Raw genomic sequence first — 21,077 nt, forward strand, 5'->3', positions numbered from 1 at the left:
ATGTCTACCCTCGAATGCTCATCTCCTTTACATGGCACATTGAAATACCTTGTAAGAATACCCAACCCTGTCTTGTATGATAGCTGTAGACGGTGGTCATAAATGACTGTTTTAACTTGTTGCTCATTTACAGTTGATGATCCTTTTTACTGACAATTGCCATAATAGACATTACTAGCACCCCCAGTTAATTTGTAAATATGAAAGTATTTGAAATTTGGGCCTTGGAAAGCATTCACAGAATTGTGTACATATGGTGACACTTTTAAAAGCGGAAGCACTTCCTATAAGTAAGTTATGAGAATTTTGAAAACTGACTTCAAATTGAAAAGACTTCAATAGGCACTTGGACTACCGTTTCGTGTTTATTACAAGGTTTTCCAGGAGCCTGGATCTCATTTATGTCACTCTGGATTGATATTGCAAGTTTGATTTTGCAAAAGCATGTCATAATTTGAATGCCTTGCATAGTTTTTTGAAAGGCAAGTATAATATGTAATGTCCTGACCTTTTTGCATTCATTCTGATTGGTAAGGGCTACCCCCATACTCTTCAGTCTGATGGCAAGCAAGAGGAAAAGCTAAATATATAAAGGTCAGGAAGGAACTGATGAAACCCTGTATTTTTTCTATGAATAAAAGATAATTGAAATTCATACATGTTCTTTATAATCATGTATTTTGAAATGGAGCTCTTTTAACATGAATTGATCAAATCAATTACCAAAATAGTTTTCTTTATTTTATGTAAATCTTCAGCCTTATTTATGTGTACCTTTCCCCAAAGTCTCAAATTATTATTTGTAAAGATGAATGACATTGTGTTTGCATATAGTTCTCAGAGTTTAGGTTGTTATTGTAATTCAACTTTGGTTCCTAGAATGTAGGGGGTTCTGAAATAATAACTCTCCATTTAACAAGCTTGAAACCCAAAGGGAAATACAATTTAACCTGTGGAAGAGGTAACCTGTGTGAATCCGAACTTCCCTGAGAAGAGAACATGTGTTCCAGTACAGTGAGGGATGAGATGCTAGTGAGACTGTCACCTGTTGGAGGCAGAATATTTCTGATACCCAGAACAGAGGGGCAGTCCATTAAATTCTGGGATTCACAGGCTTCTCTGTATACACAAATAGTGTAAGTAAGCATCCAAATGTAGATATACAACTTCACGCACTACAATCTTACCAATCCTTAGAACAGGCTTCTGGAATTATTAACCCTTCACCTTCGTGTGGCCATCATGGGCGGCGGGGCGGGGATAATTCCTTTTGGTATAAAATCATATTTGAACTCTAAAGGAGCGCAAACTGGAAGAAAAAAATTAAAAAGCTGCTGATTACAACTTGTGTGCACAGCTAACTCACAGTGCCCAAGGGCAAAACCTGCCAGTGGAACGTGTTCACAAGTCAGAAATTTCATAGGAATGGAGAAAATGATATCGGCTAAAGGAGAAGAATGCATGTAGAGGGAGGAGCACTGTTACAGAAGGGCGAGTGACCATGAAAATTACAGAGCAAATGTAGAGAGCAATCAACACAGAGAACTTAGAAGGGGAAAGTGGAAAATTGAATGGTTCTCTGGAATGAGGAAAGATTATATAGATTCTAAAGAGCCTGGCTTGGCACACCCAAATCCTGCTTCACTGAATTGTAGGTGTAACTCATGCGCGTGTTCACTGGTAAGGAAGAGAGACACGTTGCTACTTCTAGCTCAGTGGGGGGAGCGGGGCGGGGGGAGGAGAATCGCAGTGGTAAAGCAGGGGAGAATTGGGGAGCAGGACAAGAACTGCCAAGACTACTAAAGTGCTTCATTGAAGTATGTTTCAAGATAGGCCGGAAAATTATCTGGATGTGTGATCGGCTGATTCAGAATCGGCTGATTCTGAGGGATCCACATGTTTTCACCTCCTGGCATTGACCTTCTTGGGTACTTGCTTCTCTTGAGATATTTTTGGACTTGAGGTCTTGTTTCTAAGGAGTAGAATTTGCCAAAAGTTATAAAACGTCACTTCCAAAATTAGGTTACTAAGACCTTCCTAGCAGCATCCCTTCTTTGCTGGCACGTCTCTTGTTTTCCATCGGACTTACTCTGATTGGGACACATGTCATGCTGTCACGGAGAAGTCCCTTCAGTAAGGAAACCCTAAGCCCAAACAATATGGAGAGCTAAATCCGGCCAAGAACCAAGCGACTGAGCTGAAAAGTGAGAACTCCGAGTTGGGTCTTCAGTAACCACTACCTGTGAAAGAACAAATGAAGGGACTTAAAAGAGCAGCGGGTTAGAATATAAGTGATCCCCAAGACAAAAATGGCCTAAACAAACAAACAAATAAATAAATAAGGAGTTGAGTTCAATAAAATAATAAGCGTCTAAAGACCACACAGACGAATAAGGGGAGAGTAAGATTTCAAATGCAGATTTGATTGCCTCCAAAATCCATGCCCTTTCCATTAAAATAGAATCTACAGTTGAGAATACATAAAAGATATTAATTTGGGTTTCATTTTTTTCACAATTGGTATGGTAATACTTGCCACTAAAAAAACTTAAGTGAGGAATAAAAACAAAACAAATGAACGGACACGGACAATGAACCAGGATTGCTGGCCAACAAATGCTGTCACAGACATGTGTTGCTTAAAGCTTCTATTTGGGGGATCGCTTACTATACACCAATAGATAGCGATATGTTTGCTAAGTGCTATTGAGTCTATTCAGACTCATGGCTACATTATGAACAATAAAACAAAATCTTGTGTCGTCTTGTGCCATTCTCACATCATGGCTATGTGAGAGGACTTCACTGTAGCAACTGTAACCTTTTGTTTTCTTAAGGATCTCTCAATGACCCTCTACTTTCTTCCACCCAAAGCATGTGAAAGGAAGTCTCATCATGAAGGCTTCTAAGGAGCATTTTGGCCTTATTTTTTTCAATAATTCAAATATGTGAGTTGTTATTTGATCTCCTCCTAAATTGTCTAGGTTTGAGATGTTGATGAGGAAATTTAAAAATAAATGGGTAAGGCAAGAAGCATGGCGACCAGAGTCCCAGTTCATCCATGCATGGGTTTATTCCGATGAACATGTCTTTAAACCTAGCTCTGGGATCAGAGGGTAACCGAAGACCTTTCTCTCAATAGTACATTTTCCTGAGTTTTCTTAGGTCATTAAAAAAAAAAAAGCAAGACAATAAAAGGTCCCATTCAAACAGCGCCTTCTGTCGGGATCTGCTGAGCCAGTTATGTTCAAGCAGAGAAATCAGCTCAGATTATGGTCATTGATGTCAGGGTCTTCAAAGGAGTTCTGGGGCCTGTTTTATGAGTTGGCATTGATTCAACGGTGAGTTTGGTTCTTTTGATATGGTAAATGCTTGGAGGACTCAAAGGGGTCATCTGTATTTCATTTCATCATAGTTAATTAATCTGTATGCGGAGCAAATAATTTGAGATGCAGGACAATGGAAAGAAGACACAGCCCCAGGATTGGGGAAAGATTTACTAGCAAGCTGTGTATGCAGACTGCACAACCTTGCTTGCGGAAAGCTACAGGGACTTGAAATACTTATGGCTGTAAATAGCTCAAACGACAACTTTCAGTATGGATTATAATCCAATGTAAAGAAAACAAAATTCTTCAAAACTGGACCAATAATCAATTTCATAATAAATAGGGAGAATATTGTAATCATCAGTGAGCTTATATTACTTATATAATCCATTCTTAGAGAAGAAGCAGTCAGGTGTGACTCCAGTCCTAGCCAGGAATGTCTAATTGATTTAAAATCATTCAACTACCACAGATAAAATTAATAAATATAGCAAGAAGAATCGTGTGTGTGTGTGTTTAATGGAGCTATTTGAAGGCAAGAGATATGACAGAGAATAATTCAGTGAGTGATTAGATAATTCTTCACTGATCTTCCTTAAAATTCAAGCGCAATTTTGGAGGAATACATCCTATTTTGATTGAAAACTTAGGTGAAATCCTCTATCCAGTGAGTTCATTTCCTCCCAATGATTAGACGTGATAGGGTGCACTGAGGGAATTGCACTTGTGATTTTAAAAGGACAATGATAGCAGAAAAGGGTGATTGCAGGATTCTCGGAAATCCTGTCTGTAGATCTAAAAACTAATAGAACATTTGAAAGGAATAGGAAATCACCAGAAGTCAGGACAATATTAAAGAAAGCCGCACCCAAAGTGACCATTAGCTCTCATGCTTCCTCTGGCCGGCAAACTACTACCAGATACTCAATATATTATTTTTAGCGAAAATATTAGACTTTAGAATATGAAGTGAAACTATATGAAATATAAGGCACTGGTTTTTAAAGAGTACAGCCTTTTTCCTTTTTTTGTTATTGTTCTTTATATTTTCTACTTAGTAGAACTAAATTATTTTCTACGACATAGGGTTTAAGGATCAGAAACATATACATAACGGTGTTCAGCGATCATGAAAGATAAATATTCCGGAATCAGTAGATTAGAACTGAGCATCCAAATACCAAACATAGTTCCTGAGTTATGGTTACATCTATGTAGGTTTTAATTATTTAAGGGCTTATGATTTACCCAGAGAATTCTCAAAATGTCCAACAAACAATGAAAAATAAGTCCTGATGAAAGGTGAAACTGAATGAGCATTTTACTGAGCCACAGAAGTGTTTGGTATTTATTGAAGTGCAATAATAAGAATGACTCTATATATTAGCAAAATCTTTTCTCATATTTTTAAAAAGGAATAAAAACAAATACCCTCATGGAGCACGACTGAGCAAACTTATGTCTCTTCCAAAATATTCATGTGGTGAAACAAGGCAAAATGCTGTAAGTGCAAAGGATTTAATTTGTCAATTCTGCATCTGATGCCTTCTCCAGGTGCTCAAGTATTCCTGAGATTATGGTTCATCTGCTCAACTCTTTACTTTTTAAAAATAGGGACCAGTTATTGACCCATCCAGCACTTCATTAGCTTCCTATTTCTCTGGGATTTTTTAAACTATAAATATTAATATGCCTCTCTGTGTTTACTGTGATATGGTTGTTGAGACTCCTCATTTAACCTAAATCTTACAGGGCAAAGTAAATCATTGTCTCAGCGCTACTTATAGAAAGCATTTATCAATATTGTGCCTGATATTTTCTCCAGTGACACCTATTCGATTATGTGGCTCTCTCCCAGAACATCCCTTGAGGGAATGTAAATTACAGAATGCATCTTAGGCCAATTGGACTGCACACAAGATACAGTGCCACATTCTGCTTTCTCATTATGTGTCGAGTGAAATGCACTCCCTTATCTCTTGTTCTAGATGTTTTTCTTTTAATGTAACTGTAAGGCACCTTCTCAATACGAGACAGTGAGGAATCTCAATAGTAGCTCCCAGAATGATCGCTATAACAAGAAATTCCTATTTTGTTTCTGCCAGAGTTTAGTGCCCCATTTACAAAACAATTCTAAAGAATATTTTTATTTTTGGAGTATTTCTTTTGTTCTATGAAGACTGTATAAAATGAGTAAGTTTATCAATATTGAAATGTTTGGGGGAAAGTAAGTACTACACAATTAACATAAAAATTAAAAATAAAATGATCTATAAGTAGGTTGTATAGGTCACAGTAAGCCAACAATATTGCTGTAAAAACTAGAAGACAGATATATTAAAAATGTAGAAATGTAAAGATAATTCTATAGGTATAATCCAAAATTTAAAGACAACCCCAAGAAGTACTAGAACTAATATTTTAAAAGTGGATAGATTTTTCACTATGGGCTCCCAGGAAAAATGTTTAATTTCTTGGGAACATTTTCTGGTTGTGAATGAAGGCTGAAGTCTGGAAATAGCTCAACTATACCCTCACGTATGATAAGCATTGGCATCCATGACTAATTTTTCTCATGGTACGCTTGTTGAGTTTTAGTTCTCCATTTGAGATGAAATATTATGCACGAAAATTCTAAAAATTAGAATAAAATATTCAAGCATATGGTGGTGTTTGGGAGATGAAATCACAGAAAATAAGGTGTACTTTAAATTCATGGCCTTCCCCTACTCCAGACATCTTCAGAATCCAGATCTGCATGGAGTGAGATGTTAGAGACCTAGATGCAACAAATCTGAAAGTTAGACTTCAGTCTCAGGGAAACTTAGGTCTACAGATAAATCTACTCTTTGAACCACAAAGATAAATCAGAAGTGACAGTCTTATTAAATCTCGAACACAGTCCAGATCATTCCAATCTCTAGTATAGGTTAATATGACTCATGCTTCCCTTCCTTCCAGGAGGAGCACTTGCTATAGACCCTAATGCCATCTGACAATAACTTTTGTTATATACCATACTTAACATAAAAACATTGAGTCATGTGTAGTGTCAAAAACATGACTGTAAATGAACACGCACCAATAAAGACAAATGAAAAGGGCTATAGGCATCGAATCAGTGCTGAAGTTATCAAATGAAAGTTTAGAAAAATCGTGGTAATAAAAAGATATCATAAAATTTACACAAGCTGGATGAGAAGATGGAGTCGGAGTTATCAGCCAAGAATGTGAATCTCTATTTTTAAACCACACAGTACAATAACCAAGCGCAACTCATCTAATAGTGGTTAAGCTAAGTAAGTGCAGGAAACGATGGCTTTTCAAGTGAGCCTGAAGCTAGACATATAGCTGTATAGAAATAGTCCAAACTGGAGCTCAAAGTCAGGGGCTTGGGTGCCAGAGGGGATGACTACAAGTCAATCAGCGGATTGAAGATGACAACTCCCCACGCTCCCTGAGGAGTCAGCGTCCACTCCATGGCACTGAGTCGAAAAAAAACTTACAATCTCTAAGGGGTTCATTTAAAGTGAAAACATACACCAATAGATATACTACTAAATTTACAAAATAGAATACCATAAATAATTAATCTAAAAGAAAGCAAGGAAGTGACAAGGAACTGTGTCAATAAAATAAAGACTCAAGCTCAGAAATCAATGAGGAAGATGCCATTAATTTTCATGGGCAAATGGCTTAAATAGACGTTTTCTATTAGAGATATATAGCACATTAAAAGGCCAACAAACATATGAAAAGGTGATCAATCATCAGTAAAATCATTTTAAATAATTTTATTGGAGGCTCATACAACTCTTACCACAATACATACATCCACGTGGCAAGCACATTTCTACATTTATTGCCACCATCACTTTCAAAACATTTTCTTTCTACTTGAGCCCTTGGTATCAACTCCTCATTTTCCCCCTCTTTCCTGTACCCTCCCTTTTTCATGAACCCTTGATAATTTATAAATTATTATTATTATTGCTTCATGTTTTACACTGTCTGACATCTCCCTTCACCCACTTTTCTGTTGTCCATCCCGCTGTGAGGGGGTTACATGTAGATCATTGTGATCCGTTCTCCTTTCTCCCCACACCTTCCTTTTCCCCTCCTGGTATTGCTACTCTCATTATTGGTCCCAAGGGGCTTATCTTTCTTGGGTTCCTTGTGTTTCCAACTCTTTTCAGTACCCGTGTACATGCTCTGGTCTAGCCAAATTTGTAAGGTAGAATTGGGGCCGTGATAGTGGGGGAGCAGGAAGCATTAAAGAACTAGAGGAAAGTTCTATGTTTCAACGGTGCTATACTGTACCCTGGCTGGCTCCTCTCTTCTCTGTGACCCTTCTGTAAGGGGATGTCCAATTGTCTACAGATGGATCTCCACTCTATAATCCCCCCTCATTCACAATAATATTATTTTTATGTTGTTGTTCTGGGTCTTTAATGCCTGATACCTGACCCCATCGACACCTCATGATCGCATAGGCTGGTGTGCTTCTTCCATGTGGACTTTATTGTTTCTCGGGTAGCTGGTCACTTATTTATCTTTAAGTCTTTAAGACCCCAGGCACTATCTCCTTTGATAGCTGGGCACCATCTCCTTTCATCACCACATTTTCTTATGCACCCATCTTGTCTTCAGTGATCGTGTAAGGAAGGGGGCATCACAGAATGCCAGGTTATTAGAACAAAGTGTTCTTGTGTTGAGGGAGGACTTGAATAGAGGCTCGATGTCTGTCTGCTTCCTTAACACTAAACCTATAAATATTCTTGTATTGATCTATTTTCCTATCATTATAAATAAATATATTTACATATGTACATGCCTGTATTTAGACCTCCATAAATGCCCTTTGCCTTCTAGTTCTTTACTCTATTTCCTTTTACTTTCCTCTTGTCCCACTATCATGTTCAGCCTTCATTCGGGTTTCAGTGATTCCTTTCAGTTATATTACCCTTGAGCAAGCCCTATCAGGCATCCTACACCCTCTTTGCCATCTATTGTTATATCACTTGTTGTTCCCTTGTATCTGCGTTTGTTAACACTCACTTCCTTTCCCCACTTCCTCTCTCCCCTGTACTCCCAGAACCATCTGTCCAGTTGTTTTCTCCTCCGGATTGTTTATCCCACCTATCTTATCTAGATAGACATGCAGAAATGATAATAAGCACAAAACCAAGACAGAGCAAAACAAAACAACGAAAGAAAACCCCAAAATGGAAATGACTACTACTACCAAGTATCACAGATGATGTAGGCTAACTAGAACTGTTATCGATTGCTGGTGGGACTGTAAATCTGAGCAACCATATTGAACATCTATTTGTGGTATCTACTAAGAGGAACACTGTTAGCATTGTGGCTCAGTGTTGGGCCTCTGAACCCAAGATTCACAGGTGGCAACCATCAGCTATTCCATGGCAGAAGGATGGATCTTCCTTCTCCCATCAAAGAAACAGTCTCAGAAATTCACAGGGGCAGTGCTTCCTGCCCTTTAGGATTGTTATTAATCAGAATCGACTCGATGCAGTGAGGTTTTTGTTTTTAAACTATATCTTCTAAAGCTAAATATATGCCCCTATGACTCAGCAAATTCACAACTGGGTATATACTCAAGATCAATGAATACTTAAATTCATCAAATGACATAAAATCTTTTTTTTGTAATGGCAAAAATCAGAAACAGTAGGACTGCCTAACAGCACTGGAATACATAAACAGATTGATGTATATTTGTGCAAACATTTGATAGATATATTTGTGCATCCCCAAAGTAAGTGTTCAACTCTTAACCCTTATATCTGTGAATGCAATCCTTTGGGAATAGGTGTTATAAGTCTTTTGAGATATAAAATGCAGCATAGATAATGAATAACTGAGCACAAATTTGAGGGGAACAATGCCAGCCATACACAAGCCAATAGAGGGGAGGCTTCTCCTGAAGCGGGTTTCCAGAATTAAGGCTTCTCGTTTCCTGAACTGGAAAATAATTATGTTTTCTTCAAAGTTTCCCACTTGCACTTCTGTTATATCAGTGCTAAGAAAATAATACTGATGTAATAAACACAACATTTGTGAGTAGGCAACTGGTGCATACAAGAATACAAATGAATGCTTAAAACATAAGAGCAAAGCATCCAGACATTGATTCTATCTATTTAGAGTTTCTGAGATGGACAATCTTTATGGGGACAGAAAGTCTTATATTTCTCCTGCAGAAGGGCTGATGGGTTTGAAGTTAGTAGACTAATGTGTAACTTATTATGCTACCGAGTTTCCTACTTCATGTAAAGTACACATTATATATAGAAAGTGAGGAAACAAACATAAATAAGGCAGTTTGGCTTAGACAAGCCAGTCAGGGTTCAGGATATCAATGATGAAACATACAAATTTCCTCTAGTTCTTAAATGCTTCCTCCCCCCACTATCATGATCCCAATTCTATCTAAACCAGAGGATCTACACTGGTACAGATAGGAACTGGAAACACAGGGAATCCAGGAAGGATGATCTCTTCAGGACTGAGAGTGGCAATCCCGGGACGGTGGAGAGAGGGTGGGGAACCAATTACAGGGATATACATATAACCCCCTCCCTGGGGAACATATAACAGAAAAGTGGGTGAAGTGAGATATCGGACAGTGTTAGATATGACAAATAATAATTTACAAATTATCAAGGATTCTTGAGGGAGGAGGGAGCGGGGAAGGAGGGGAAAATAAGGAGCTGATGCCAGGGGCTTACGTGGAGAGCAAATGTTTTGAGAATGATGAGGATAACGAATGTACAAATGTGCTTGACCCAATGGATGTATGTATGGATTTTTATAAGAGTTGTGTGAGCCCCCAATAAAATGATTTTTAAAAATTACACTTCAAGGCATATTCCAAACATCAGTTGTTGTTGACCAACTTTTGGTGGCCCATGTTGGTCAGAGTAGAAGCACATATAGCATAGGGTTTTCATAACACATATATACTTCAATAACATAAAATATGTCATAGGGTTTTCAAAACACATATATACTTCAATAACATGCATATGTCATAGGGTTTTCATAACATATATACTTCAATAACATATACATACATCATAGGGTTTTTAATAACATATGTACTTTAATAACATACATATGTCATTGAGTTTTCATAGCACACATACTTCAATAACATATACATACAATATAGTGTTTTCATAACTTATATACTTCAATAACATATACATATGTCATAGGGTTTTCATAACATATATACTTCAATAAAATATATATGTCTTAGAGTTTTCATGACAGTGGCATATAGGAGGTAGATCAGCAGGTTTTTCCTTCTCAGGTGCCTGTGGGTGGATTCAAACTGACAACCTTTTGATTTTCATCTAAGGGTTTTACCATGAGCACCACCCAGGGAACTAAAAGATATGACAGTTTTTGTACCCCAAAGGTGGTAGACAAGAATTCCATTGTAAAATTCTAGCCAGAAACTTGAAACAATGCTATGCTTCATCAAGAGTAGAATGGGAAAATCATGTACCCTTTGTTGATTCCATAGATTAAAATATAATTACAGTGCAGTGGGGTTTTCTTCTATAGCTTTATTTTTAGCCTGGAGTTTAGAGTTCCCTGAAAGCATTTGTTTCATGACAAAATGTCAAGTGAATGATGTTTTCATTATCTGTTCAAGTAGTTTTCAGAGCTTAGTTAATTGGTTAGACTTGAATGGTTCTGCTAAGGGCTTATTCATTTTAAAATCAGATTGCAAGGACCACACCTTGGGATTAATGGGGATTTTTTGTTTGTTTGTTTGTTTCAAGGAACAGGCTCATTTAACAGAGGTTTCTGGGGAACCTTTGATCAAGAAGAGACTAGAGCAAAGGACATCCTTTGGACCTTTGGTTGCTGCCCTGAGAACCGGTTACACCAATTAAAAGCACTGTAATATGGATCAAGGACTACTGCCCTCAGCATGTAGCATGAAAGGCATTGAAACTCCTCAAGGGAATGAGGAGCAGAGAACCCGAGACCCGGGAGAGCTGAGAGGATCTGGCCTAAGGGCCAAGATCTCAAGCAGGGATCATTGACAGAGATTGGGGTACCTTGTACAATGGTCTTCCCACAAAATGGCAAAGTCTAACACAAGGCCCATTGACAGAGCTGAGAAAGGGGGTGGGGTGCGGTGGGAGGCTACCGTGTGCAGAATGGTGGAGCTAGAAGCAGCAATGAAGTCAACACCACATCTGACTTGAGGCATATGACCAGGACATATGAATGGATATGGGAAAGGCTAAGTTGAGACTCCCCTTTGAGACATAAAGTCCTCTTCCTACAGTGTTCATGCATATGGGGGTGGACTGGTTCATCATAATAATGTGTCCCTGGTGTTTACTACTTGTTTTCTTTTTGTAGAAAAATTTTTTTCAATTTAATTCATTTTATTAGGGCCTCATGCAACTCATATCACAATCCATACATACATCAATTGTGTAAAGCACATTTGTACATTTGTTGCCCTCATCATTCTCAAATCATCAGGTCCTCATTTTGTCCCCTTCATCCCCGCTCTCCCTCCCTCATGAGCCCTTGATAATTTATAAATGATTATTTTGTCATATCTTGCCCTGTACGACAGGACGTAGGTTGGAAAGGGGAAACCGATTACAAGGATCTACATGTGACCTCCTCCCTGGGGGACGGACAACAGAAAAGTGGGTGAAGGGAGACGTCGTACTACTTGTTTTCTAATAATAAGAATAATAACAGCTTTCACTTTGCCAACACTGTGCCTGTGTCTCCTGTGTAGACTCAGTTATACTGGATAAACTTAGCATCCAAGTAGAAGGTGAAGTCCTCATTTCTAGAAGTCTCATTGTGCCTTAGCATTCTGAGGCAACTGACATGTCAAACATAGCCAGATCTTGTCCTGTGTCACCAAAACCCCACACTGCTGCTACTTGTGTGAATGTCCTAAGCATGCTACATCTACATATTGTCCTCAACCTAAATTAATCTGAGCTGAAGAAATTGTAAGTTGAGTTGTGTCTGGGAGAAGCGAATGACTGAGCTATAACAAAGACTTTTGTGGAATTAGGAAACATAAACAGGGATTTTGGTGGTCACGTGGCTGAGTTCACATTGTAAAGATCTTAAAGTTGTATACTTTAGTTTATGCATTTTCTTATATATAACCTATACTTCAATTTAAAAAACTCTAAAATTGAATCTATAGGAAAAATAAATAGAATTAAAATGATGGTCCAAGGAGACTTGCAGTAAATCTTAATGATGTAATAACTATTTCCAGACCTAACGTAGAATTGCATTTATCCTACTAGAAATGATAATTGTACAACTAAAAGATAATTGAGAATTCTATCTGCTTTCTTCATTTAATAAAAACATTTAGGCTTATAAGCTTAAATTATTTGTCTGAAGTAATTTCAGCACTAATATAAAAATCAGAATCTAAATTTTAAGAGGATTCCCAGATAATTCTGATGGAAACATGAAAGTAAGTTACCTAGAGATCCATATAAATCAAAAAGTAGATTGTGATTCTGAATAAGTGTTGTTAAAATCTAAATTCTCCACAGAATGAACTGCTTCAAATATATTTAAATAAATAATGAGCCAATTTGGCTTGGAATTCTAACCAAACTATTTCCCTCACCCCAAACAAAATACATCAAAGGCATCAAATACCACCCATTTTCTCCCTCATACTATTTCTAGAATTATTTTTCAAACTGATATTCTCTCTTCACCGTTTACTATATGTTTGCCAAGTAATTTAAAGTTTCAATGAAGAATAGTAGAGTAGAGGAATGTCTTGGCGAAGGTGAACATCAGAATGACATTTGTGAGGATATTGCTCTCGTTGCCATCTGGCATACCCAGGGGTGTCATGTTAAATGGGCTCAGAATGAGCTGCTTGGGGAAGTGAACCTTTAATTGACTGGGAAACTTGAGGGGACTCTTCCCAGAAGATGTCTTTCATAGAGCATTTGAGAGTGAAGTTGCACAGCTGGCTAATGAAAGAAACGTGGACAGTTGCCACAGGCAGGTTGAAATCCATCTGCAACCCTTCACAGGCCTTTTTAAAAGCAATGGAAAGGTGGAGCTCTTAACAGTTGGCTCCCATTTAACTGAGAATGCCGGGGTATCTTGGTTAGAGCTTCTTTATTGTTTCTTTCCTTTCTTCTTCTTGCTTCCTTCCTGTCTTTTACTCTGTCTTCACTCAATGACTTCAGGCTCATTCAGATAAAAGGGTAAAGGGTAAAAATCACCACGCATATGTTAGTGATGTGTTCCTTTTATCTTAGTCGTAAGTATCACAGGATAAGAAAATAACTGAAATGTAAACGTCCAAACTAGGAATACAGGCACCCCAATTGCCACGAAGTCTATTTGAACTCATGGCAGCCATGTGTGTGTCAGAACACAACTGCGCTCCTGAGGGTGACCAATGGCTGATTTTTCAAAAGTAGATGGGGAGGTCTTTCTTCAAAGAAAGATCCCCATCCTTCCATTCAAAACGAATTTCCAAACTTTCTGTTATTAATGGTACTATCAATGGTCTGAAACGTTAAACTAATAATAGAAAATGTTCATTTCCTATAATTCCATGTAGAAGTCGCATGCTATTGCGGGCAGTGGAGATAATTGAGATGTTTGTATGCCAGTTTCCCTCTTTATGATGTGGTCACAAAGGCAAAATACAACAGATGAGTAAAGAGGAGAGCAACATTTCCGTAGTAAAATGTGATAATTGGTACTAGTTAATGATTAGCTAGCTATGCAATAAAAAGCTTACACCTGGGTTGGAAAGGGGGAACTAATTATAAGGATCCACATGTGACCTCCTCCCTGGGAGATGGACGGCAGAGAAGGCAGGGAAGGGAGACTCCAGATAGGGCAAGATATGACAAAATAACAATGTATAAAATATCAAGGGCTTGTGAGGGAGCGGGGAGCGGGCGGGGGGGGGGAGGGGGAAGAGGACCTGATGCAAAGGGCTTAAGTGGAGATCAAATGCTTTGACAATGATTAGGGAAAAGAAGGTACAGATGTGCTTTATACAATTGATGTATTTATATGTATGGGTTGTGATAAGAGTTGTATGAGGACCTAATAAAATGTAAAAAAAAAAAGCTTACACCTATGCAGTAAAATTTATAGCTACTTTTATAAGTCATTTTTCCTTACTCTGTGTGGGTGCTTGCATGCATGCGTGTGTGTGCATTAGCTGCCATTTTACACCATGAAGACCCATGTCCACCAGACGGTGCCACTGCCAATTATTATGTTTTAGACATTGCTGCAGGTATGGTGGCAATCTATCTCAATAAGGGTCTTCTTCTTTTTACTGATCCTCTACCTTATCAATCCTGATGTTCTTCTCCAGCAGCTGGTCCCTCTTGATACTATGCCTGAAATACACGACCTAATCTTGGCACCTTGCATTTAAGGAGCATCTAGCTATACTTCTTCCAATACTGGTTGGCTAATTTTTCTGGCAGTAATAGTTAATTCAGTATTGCCTGCCTACATCATAATTAAGATGTACCGATTCTCTTCTGGTCTCCCTATACATTATTCAACTTCCTCATGCATATGAGGGTATTGAAAACAGCATGGCTTGGGTCAAGCACCCCTTAGTCCAGAGAGTGATAACTGTAACAGTTTAAAGAGGTCCTTCGCAGCAGATTTCCTCAATGCAAGATGTCTTTAGATGATTTGACTTCTGCTTCCTTAGGCATTGATTATGGATCCAAGTACCATGAAATCCATGGCCAGGTAATTATTTTCTCCCTTTCTCAATATGTTCGTTATTGGTCCCCTTGTGAGTGCAATCTATAATAAATCATCCTTGGTCGCCATCAGCTAATGTCTGCAGGCCTCTGCACTCGCACTAAGTAAGGTGTATCTCCTGCATAGTGCAGATTGTGAAGGGTATCCCCAATAGTGGTGATTTGGTCCTTCAAATAGCCCAGCTTCTCGGCTTATCTACTCAACCTTCAGATTGATGAAGGGTGGCGAAGAATCTAATCCTGATGCATGTCTTCCCTGATTTTAAAGCATCCGGTATCCTCTTCTTCAATGAGTGTAACTGCCACTTGGTCCAAGTACAGGTTTCCTATGCCAGTGCAGGTCATTGAAACAAGGAGATACTGAGTTCTTTATAATTAAATGTCAATCTAGTCATAGTCTGTAATGCTTTCGTTTTTCCATCAGGGTTAATGAATATGCACCTTTCTTTTATCATTGATTTGGGAAACTAGTTTGCTGTACTCTATTATAGAGTCCAGAGAAGTACTTGGAATAACTCGGCAAGTAGCTAAGCATGCTTTCAGGAATACATTACTAAGTATTTTGCTCACAGTGATATTCACAACAGGCAACTTCCTGAGGGGAGAGGCCAGAAGTAATTACACAATTGGGACAAATAATATAGCTGAGTCTGTATCACCTGGTGGATATTGAATTATTTGCCTTGTATATCAAGATAGGGTTGGAGGTATGGAGGTTTTAACATGATTGACTTAAAAATAACTGTTGGGGAGCAAAAATTCATAATGTGACTCAGGGGGAGGCAGTGCGGAGTGGAAGCCCAAAGCCAATCTGTAAGAATTTGGACATCCCCTTACAGAAGGGTCGTGGGGAGAACACAGGCCAGCGGGGTGCAGTTTTGTACTGATGAAACATACAACTTTCCTCTGGTTCTTTTATGCTTCCTCCGCCCCCCCCCTCGCCCCCACTGTCATGACCCTAATTCTACCTTAAAAATGCAGCTAGACCAGAGCATGTATATGGGTACAGAAAAGAGCTGGAAACACAGGGAATCCAGGAAAGATAAACTCCACAGGACCAATATTGAGAGTAACCATACCAGGAGGGTAAGGGGAAGGTTGGGGGGAGAAAGGGAGAACCGATCACAATGACCTATCTATAGCCCCCTCCCAGGGGGAGGGAAAACAGATGAGGGGTGAAGGGAGACATCAGACAGTGCAATACATGAAATAATAATAATAATTTGTAAATCATCAAGGGTTCATGAGGGAAGGAGTGAGAGGGAGGGGAAAATGAGCTGATACCAAGGGTTCAAGTAGAAAGAAAATTCTTTGAAAACTGTGATGGCAACATATGTACAAAAGTGCTTGACCCAATGGATGGATGGATTATGATAAGAGTTGTGCGAGCCCCCAATGAAATGATTTAAAAACAACTGCTGGGTGAGAAGCTACCCGATGGAACCAGTTGCCATCAAGTTGGTTGTGACTAAGGTGCCCTTACTTGCATCCGTGTAGAACTGTTCTCCATAAGGTTTCCAATGAGTGATTTTCCCCTAAAACATAACCCGGGGTCTTTGTCCTGAAGGACCATTGTGTAGCTAGAAATGTTGAGCCGTTCCTTTACTGACTGAGGCCTTTAACCCTTTGTGTTGGCCAGGGACTCTACCAGACCACAGTCCACTGAAATCCCTATCCATGGAGTTCATTCGAAAGCATAGTGACATTATGGGATACAGTAGAATTGTTCCTTAAGTTTTGTGAAATGGTCAAACTGTCCAAGGGTGAAAACACATGTGGGGGAACAGAACTCCATGACTCTTGGTAGGGAAAGTAGAAGAATGGGCCTCCAGTTGAAGGAAGAATGACTGAACATGCTTTGAATGACCCCAGGTGGGCTGTGTCCCTGGAGGTTTCACTGAATGGGCCATATTGACCTGGAGCCTGTTGTGCTCCTTGGTGAATCCTGGGGACCAAGCGGCATGCTGGGTCACTGTACCCTAGATCCTCCAGGTGTGTGGCATGCTCGAGAGCCTGGGTCAGGTCCAGCTGCTGCAGAAACTCCACTGGGTGAACTAGACTCTGCCTCAGACACACACTTGTTACCTGAAGACATAAGTCAGAAAAGACATGGTGCCTGAGGAAGCAGAAGACAGCTGTATCAACATGGTTGAACTCTTGGTAGACAGACAAACATGGTCTTGCTATTCCAATGCCCTATATGCTGTATTGAAATATGCATTATTCTAGCACACTTAACAAGGAGATTTTTAAAGAGAACCAAAAGCAGATAAAAATAAATAAAACACACAAAAAGATAGACTCGGGGATGGGTTTGGGGCTGACACTATATCCTAGTTCCAAGGTAGCAACAGTTAGAATTTACATCATGGCCCTGCTTGAGAGTCGCCCTCAAAAATGAGCACAGATGTATGGATGCTATACTACAATGTGGTGAAGAAAGTAGGTGGTGCTGGCTATCAGATAAAGTTGTGACTGAGATTTTAATGGTTTGTCTACAAACATGCAGACAGCTAGGAGAGATGCCAACTAAATTCACCTAGACGCAGCACATCAATATCAGTCACCAAAGGATTGCAAATCATATCATCTGAAGTTGAAGGAAGGAATAGTATCAGGGCCTAAACTGTGAGAATCCAGTTTGCAGAAGGCTGCGGATGACAGTGGGAGCCCAAAATACATGTGTGGGATCTGCATAGGGAATATGCATCATGGGATCTCCCTTTGTCCATAATAGAGGGGTGGGGGGAGGACAGTGGTTACTAAATAGAGTGTATTGGAGAGATGAGTATAGAAGATCAGAGGGTGTGTTAGACAGGGTTCTCTAGAGAGACAAAACCAGATTACTAATAATTTTATATATTTATTTATACAGATAGATAGATACATAACACAAGAAACACACAGTTTAAACAGATAGATATATAACACAAGAAATAAACAGTTAAATTATAAAGCTGTACAAATGGCTCAGTGCAACTCACTCCTGTGAGATACAGGCAGTTCCTCAAGTCTTGAGGGCCTCCAGGTAGTCCTCTATAGAGATATTAAAGCTATTCAGGCACAGGCAGTAAACAGCAAGGCAGGTCACCAACAGTCAGTAAGGTCACCAACAATCAGTTCCCAGATCAAGAGATGTAAATTCCAATGGTGTAGCAATGTAGGTCTTGAAGGAACCTCAAATTACAGCGACACAGTCCACAGGCTAGGCGTCCCTCAGGCAGTGTAGCCTGTAAATTGAGGCACAGAACAAGCAAGGAAGCTGCACACTGGTCTGATGATCAAAGAGCGAGAGACAAGAAAGGTGAGGCTCGCTGAGCCATTTATCTCGCCACCCTTCAATTAATCCCACATGTGTTTATTGGCTAGGCTGGCACAATAAACTAACTACCTCAATCCACCTCTTGACAACCTGGCACCTGTACACAATTCTTTAGCCATATGTAATTATATAATTTCCAGACATTGATGAAATCACATTTATACTTATCATCAATCATCTATCAAACATATAAATGAAACCACACTGAGTCCAATTGTATCTGATATATTATGCCTGAACAAAGGAAAGATATGCAATAAGCACATAAAAAGAAAATACACTGACAATTACAAACCTCGCTTTTGCAATTGATCACGTGGTCGTAACTGATAGGTAGAACTACCTTCGACTACTACCCATTTTATATTACCTTTGCCCTCAGCAAGCACCTCAGCTGACTGGGGTTTTCTGCCTGGTGGGGTTGGCAAAAAACCCGGAGGGGTCTGGGTCATTATAAGTCCTGTCAGGATTGGGTTGCTGTAATTTACCATTTACTTTCATCACAGGGCATGGTAGCAATAAGAGTCGGCCTATGGGATCTCCTGGATTCCAGACATATTCTTCTTTGCCTCCGTTATGTAACGCCAGTCCAATTTCTCCTTGGTAATCAGGATCAATCACACCACTCAGTACAGTGACACCCTTCCTGACCTGTTGATCCAAAGGCATGAGAAGCCCAAAGTGGCCAGGGGGCATTCTCAGGTGCCAGTTCAGTGGAATCCGTGCTGTGTTTCCAGGTGGGAGAGTTCCTTTCTTCGGGGCCAGGACCTCCAAGCCTGAGGAACACAGGGTTGCTGGGACAGGAAGCAAAAATGCTGCAGTGGATCACTAGGAGTAACAGTGAGTGGTGTCACTCCAGCTTCCACCCCTTGGTTCCTGGACCCATGAATTCTGGCTATTGGACACACACCACCATATATTGGTCAGGTAAACCTGACTTGAACTGTTAAAATCTTTTCAGTTGATTTCCCCTCGGTGATGCATTTTAGAGCTCATCTGGTTTTCAACATTTTCTAGATTTTTTGTTTTCTGTTGTTCACATTGTGGCTTATCTCAGAGACATTATATATTTGGGGGTCACCCTCCTGAAGTGATGTGATATGTTGTTCAGGTTTTGGGTATATGAAACCCAAGATTGATGAACCTATAGGGGCAGCAAGTGGAATAAAGCTTTCTGGGGGTGTACATTGGTGGTGGTGATGGTGGTGAGGTGATGGGGTAAAAGAAATCTGCTACCAAAGAGCATAAGAAGGAAAATATGGTTGAAACTGATTGCAGTAGAAAATATACAATACTCCTGGATGTGAGTGAACTAGCGAATGATATCTTATATTAATACCTCCCAATTAAAAAAAAAAGGAAACAACAAAAACAGACAATCAGAAAATCTATAGTAGAGTGGGCGGTAGGTTTGGACTACTGGTTGGTAGTTAGAAGCCTAACATTTAACCCCATGCCCCACCAGTGCTTTTGACCATACCATGAACACACAAACTCACTGCCATGAACTTGATGGCTCACAGTCATTTTGCCTAAGAAATACAAACTAATTAAACTGTTTAATGATTCTTGTTTCGAATGCCTTTTAATTCCAACCATCCAGGATCAGCTGCAGCCTGCAATGTATAATGCTTTGTCTTATTGTATATGCATATAAGTTTATTTGACTTTTATTTGGGGATACATATAATAATCAAATGAAAGGAGAATGAGGAAATGAGTAAACTAACTTTGAAATGCAGAAGCAGAATTGGAAATAATATAGCTCACCCTTTTTTCTGAGGGGTGGCATTGAGGGGTCACAAGTTGGGCTGTGAACCTCAAGGTCAGTGGTGTGAAACTTCTAGGCAACGTTTGGACTGCTAACCCCATTCAAGAGGTTCAAACCCATGAGTCACTCCTTAGGAGACAGCCTTGTCTTCTGCTCTCATCAAGATCTATGTCCTTGTAGACCCACAGGGCTTTTTCACTCTGAATTGACTCAGGACAGTGTCGACTGATGCCATATTGACAAATGTTTCTGAAAGTCGAATCATACTCTTCCTGACTGCGTTAGACATGGTATAGGAAATGAATTGACCTAAGTTCCCCTTTTTGTCCTTTCCCTTTTCTCCCATCCTCCTTTAGCAAGTTCATTGTACAATGCTTTCTTAGCAAAATGCCTGTTTCTTCCCCGAATCCTATCACTAATCTTCTCTGCCTTTCTGACTGACTTGACCTGACCTGCATGAGGTGACAGAACACTCTGGCATTATTTCTGGGACTGCCTTGTGTCTTTCTAGCTGCAGCACCAATTCTAGCTGGTCCTTGGAGCGTTTACATGTAGAGTTTGCATGAGAGTTGTTTGAGCATCAATACGTTTGGAAAACATATTTACTCTGTTAATCCCACTTTAAAAATATTTTGAAATGGAGAGTTATTCTCCAATTTCCATTTTATTTCTGTATTTACTCATTGTCCCTTAGTTTTAACCCTTTCCCAAGTTTAAATTGAAGTTGGGATTAATACATAAGTTAATGATACATGTCCCCAGTCACGTTGTGTATGATGGCTCAGAGGATGTAATGGCTCGATCTGAATTTGACGTAAGGGTCTGGCAGGAAGGAGGAAACA

The sequence above is a fragment of the Tenrec ecaudatus genome, chromosome 11 (genome assembly GCF_050624435.1).
Source record: "Tenrec ecaudatus isolate mTenEca1 chromosome 11, mTenEca1.hap1, whole genome shotgun sequence".
Lineage (NCBI taxonomy): Eukaryota > Metazoa > Chordata > Mammalia > Afrosoricida > Tenrecidae > Tenrec > Tenrec ecaudatus.